The sequence below is a fragment of the Pinus tabuliformis genome, chromosome 4_1 (genome assembly GCF_031772625.1).
Source record: "Pinus tabuliformis cultivar Carrire ecotype Pingquan chromosome 4_1, CPIR1, whole genome shotgun sequence".
NCBI classification, from domain to species: domain Eukaryota; kingdom Viridiplantae; phylum Streptophyta; class Pinopsida; order Pinales; family Pinaceae; genus Pinus; species Pinus tabuliformis.
This window is the reverse complement of record NC_142303.1, coordinates 559990607-559995238: the sequence shown is the minus strand read 5'-3', so window position 1 is coordinate 559995238 and position 4632 is coordinate 559990607. Positions and strand designations below refer to the sequence as shown.

Sequence of the window (4632 nt, the reverse complement as noted above, 5' to 3'; positions counted from 1 at the left end):
TTGCACTATCAATGCAATTGCTAGTTACAACTCATTCCAAAATTGTATCATTCAATACATTATATATGCATCGCATCTTGTGTTCCAAACACTGTTTGGAAATTGGAAAACAACTTGAGTTCCAAACACTGTCTAACGCGAAAGTTACTAACACGTTTCGAAATTGGAAAACAATTCTTCCGTTCCGGCATTGTCTACTCAGGCTACAATTTGGTTGGGACTAGTAATTTTTTGTTAGAATTTGTGATTTTTTTTCTTCGAGAAATCTAATTCTAGAAGTGTTTGAATCGTTTTTTGATGGTGGAAATGAATTTAACATCTTCAAGAATCCCTAAACACTCAAAATCCTGAAACTTGACCCAGATTTCTAAAAATTTCTGCTAAATTTTCTCAAAATCCTGTGAATATTTCCATTCTTTTCTGTTGGAGAAATTTTGGCCTCGTTAGAGTACGGCTTCCATATTCCCATATGAGAGTTTCGTAAAATTCATATCATTAATTTTTAAAATATTAAATAGAACTTAGTAATCACTACGTGTGCGCAATCGGATGGTTGGTTGATTATGGAGTTGACTTAACTGTGTATTCTTCTGCGTTATCTAAAACTCTGTTTTCACGCATCGGATTCTTTTCGATTGATGTTGTCGAACACTTCAATTGTGGCCGACCACTTCATATGTGACGGCTGACTGCAGTCACAATGAAATCTGCTTTATTAACTCTCAATTTATTATCGAGAAGGACGTCGTACTGAATTATGTGTCGCAACTTGCGATACACCTGTTGTTGAATGGGACGCCCAGTATCGCCTTACACTGTAGTTCGCCTCCAGAGATATACTCACTTTATATAGGTAGATCGATCAAGAAACTGCGACCCTTCCTTATCCTTGAAAATTTTATTCTCTTGCAGGAGGTGATGGAGATCTGTTACATTCCTTCTCTTTTCGTTTGTGCAGAGAGAATGTTTCTATTACTCGTTTATTTGTTCCTCCTTGTCATTCCCTTTGGGTTTGCCACAGTTCGATTATCTAATCGTTCCAGTGCTCATATAAGCAATGCTACCGACCAAGAGGCTATGCTTGGATTCATGTCTGCAATCAGGACTTATAATCCCTCCCAGGCATTACCCACCAACTGGAAATCAGATGTTTCAGTATGCGAGTGGACAAGTATCAGATGCAGTGGGCACAGAGTGGTGTACCTAAATGTTTCGGGCATGGGATTAGAAGGTACCCTCTCTCCTCTTCTTGGCAATCTCTCGTTTCTAGTAAAACTTGACCTTAGCCATAACAATTTTCATGGTCCCATTCCCTATCAGTTGGGAAACCTCTTTCGTTTACATGACCTCTTCCTCAATATGAATCAACTCCAAGGTTCCATTCCACCAACTCTGGCGGGATGTCGTAGTTTAACAACTTTGAGTTTGTCCGGAAACTATCTGAGAGGAAATATTCCCTCAGAGCTGTGTGTTCCTTACATAGCAAATGAAGAAAGGGTATCCAAAATTCTGATGTATCAAAGTTCTGTTTACAGTTGGAACGCCCCGCAATCTAGAGGACGAAGATAATACAGTTGCCATATGTGATAGAGCCTTGAGTATGTGTGATCTCCCTCCCAATCACAATATTGGTATGCAAAATCTGAGCAGTTAGGTAAGGAGAATGGTGATACAAACCAGAGATATCAACTTCATGCCAATTTTTCAATCCATTGGGAAGCTATGGACGTAGTTTTAAATGATCCACAATCCCAAAAATTGCAACAGCAAAGATCTAGGGGAAGGTCACTTGGAGTAGAGCATAAATGCAATAAGAACCATAAATATCATGAGAAGGAAAGGATTGTAAAACATGGACTGTGATTGGTTTAACATGGTGGAAGTTTTCAATGCTAAAATTCAAGAAACAGAGGGGCTTGAAACTAAAAATCTTGAAACAGGATTAGAGGAGGAGCTGCAGATTGTTGTTTTTGTACAAAGACAAATATTTCATAAAATAAAGAATAAAATATCAAATTCAGAAATTTCAAAAGATACGGAGAACATTCAAAGGGTTCAGGAAGAGACTCTGCGACCCATCCTTCCATCTTTGAAATAAAAATCCACGGGTTCAAATCCTCTACAATCAAAGACTATAAGCGAGCAAACTCCTGAGATTTACTATCTTTAATATTGGATGGCTGTCACTGTCCTGAAATCATCAATATGATTCAGCTTCTGCTACAGAATTTACACTCTAAAATCAAACAGTGATGTCAAGTATATGCCATAACAAGTAACAGAAACTAGAAAATTTAATTCCAAGCATGGTTTTCACTAACCAGAGCAGGGGATATTGAAAAAATCTTGTTTTAAAACAAACGGGGAATGATGAGTACATTGCTAAGCCAAAATATATATACGTGACAAACAATCATATAAAAATGGAAAACTAGTCATAATATGAAATATGAAAACATAAAAAAACAGCATAGCACCACTGATTTGCCATGGGTTCACAGCTCGCTCCGTCTGTGGCCTTTATGTGGTGGCGTGAAACATTTTTTCCCTCCATTTCCATTTTTTAAATCTAATCTAAGTGAAATAAAACTACCGTAATATGAAAGGCAAGGTGTTACATTTGAATGGATGATAACCATCGACATACAGAATTCCTATCTAGAGGTTGTTCGTCCCGAATGGAAGTCATGTTTTGGGTGCTGTGGCTCATGAGTTTGCTGCGCTCATTGCCCACTCAGACACTGCAGCGGCCATGGCTTTGTACGAAGAACCCCCTTCTTTCAACGCACTCACGGCCGCCTCCTTCAATTCTTTCACTCTCGCCCTTACCCTCATCCCGCCTTCTCCTTCCATCAACTCCCTAACAACTCTCTCCACTTCTCCTCTCTTTACGAAATCATCGCTTTCCATCTTTGCTGGGATTCCCACTTTAAACTCATCAACCAATAGAAGCCTGTTCATCCTCTGTTCGGCAAAGAGAGGCCAACAGATCATGGGCACTCCATGTGAGATGCTCTCCAGTGTGGAATTCCAGCCGCAGTGAGAAAGGAAACCGCCGGTGGATGGGTGAGAGAGAACAGGAATCTGAGGCGCCCATGAAGCAACAACAAGTCCTCGGTCCTGGGTTCGGCTCTCGAATCCCTCGGGTAACAGTTGAGAAATCTCTGTTTCCTCGATAGACAGAAAGCTGCTCGACGGACTGCGCAGCACCCACAGGAAGCGATGGCCACTTGCTTCCAATCCCAAGGCGAGTTCGATCACCTGAGCCCTTGGGAGACCGGTTCCGCTTCCGAAGGAAACGAAGAGAACCGACGAAGGCGGTTGCTTATCTAACCACTTGAGGCAATCCGCCCCTCCATCTTCGACAGGTTTGTCATTGTGTTCAAGTGGCGACGATGATATGAGCGGCCCAACTGGATAAAAGCGGGGCATTCGATCAATATCCGTCGGATTACATATCTTTCCTGCCACCAGAGCTTTGATAGCTTCAGGCTCCAGTTCCTCGAAGGTGTTGATCAAAATGCCCGTCGCTTCCCACAGACGCGAGGAATGGCGGTAGAACCAGTGAAAGCCTTCATCAGACCTGTCCTGAAGGGGAGTCAGCATATCTCTGCCAGGGATCGGCAGAGTGCCCGGTACCTCTATTGGAAAATCCATGTCTTTAAACGAAATTGGAATCTCCGAGACGAGCTTTGGAAGAGATAACAGGACTGAAAGCACAGACGCAGGGGAAGTGAAGAATACGTATGTGGGTATGCGGAGCTCGGCGGTCACATCGAGCATAGTGGAGCAGAAAAAATCAGTGATGAAAGCAGAGAGGGGAGAGGCAGAGTGGAGGAGGGATCTGAGAGCATTTTCCACTGATCCTTTGGATTTTTCAAAAAGCTTAGATAAGTAAGTTTCGGTTTTCATATGTTGTGCGCCTTCGATCTCCTCCTCCGGCAACTGGATGAAATTGATGTCGAGACCGGAGGACGCCATGGACTTGGAATAAGCATCCATGAGGCGAGGGGAGAACATCCATTTGCAGGTGATAAGGGTGATGGAGAGTCCATGGGTGGCGGAGAGGTGCCTGGTGAGCTCTGCGACAGGGATGAGATGGCCCATTCCCGCGCCAGGAAAAATAGCTACGTGAGGCTTTGGGGTTCCCATGGCTGTTCAGTGTAAATCAGTGCTCCCTCAAACAATAGGGAGCAAGATGATATGTTTGTGGTACGTATCCTACTCCCGGCATATCATTTTATTGTGCCCGCCGCCGGCCCAATATGTTAATGGACCATGCCTTTCCATTGTCTGCTGAGTAGACATCAAGTTATGCACGGCACCGTATTGTGGAATGCAAGCTCATACCTTGCCATAAGCTCATAGCCATTGTGGAGTGCAAGCTCATAGCTTGCGTAAGCTCGTTGCAAAACAAAACTGTGTAGGTGGCAGTTGAAAATTCGAATTCGTTACGTGAACGCTTCTTCCACATCACGCTGTACACGATCGCTCCAAAACCTTAATAAATACATTAAGATCCAAAGGGTCAGTATTTGGTAAACATATTATATCATATGTTCTTCATAAACTAAAATTTCCAGTGTAGTCTAACTCTTCACAAGATTTTGTTTTTGGCATTATTTATATTAA

At 42.5% G+C, this 4632-nt stretch overlaps 1 pseudogene; it reads right to left on the bottom strand.

Moving 5' to 3' along the window:
• Positions 1–2416: 2416 nt before the first annotated feature.
• On the bottom strand, positions 2417–4273 carry LOC149177082 (UDP-glycosyltransferase 72B1 pseudogene; annotated as a pseudogene).
• Between the last annotated feature and the right edge of the window lie 359 nt (positions 4274–4632).